Below are 321 nucleotides of genomic sequence, written 5' to 3' on the forward strand. Positions count from 1 at the left end.
TGTTAATATTGATACTTCTATTATTATAATTTTGGGGATTATTTCTAATGCAGTTACTATTGATAATATTATTGAGATGATAAAAATTATTTTGTTCTTAACAAAACTGAAAGAAATAAAGGATAAATAAAATCAAGGAAAAGGTAAAATAGAATCATTGTGGACATTGTCATGTATTTTTATATACTTTCTTGGCATCAGTTGGTTAATTTGTAAACTTATATTTCAAGAACTTTATCTTTAGAAACTGTATACTTTGGAGCAAATGTTAAGATAATAGATTAAGAAACTTTGATTCTCTTTCTCCAAAGCAGTTAGCTT

General features: G+C 24.3%; 1 protein-coding gene across 1 annotated transcript in view; it reads left to right on the forward strand.

The window, feature by feature from the left end:
- LOC119590630 overlaps nucleotides 1-321 on the forward strand; it is a 22,302-nt gene that overhangs the window by 8,037 nt on the left and 13,944 nt on the right.

This window comes from Penaeus monodon, chromosome 27 (genome assembly GCF_015228065.2).
Source record: "Penaeus monodon isolate SGIC_2016 chromosome 27, NSTDA_Pmon_1, whole genome shotgun sequence".
Classification (NCBI taxonomy): Eukaryota; Metazoa; Arthropoda; class Malacostraca; order Decapoda; family Penaeidae; genus Penaeus; species Penaeus monodon.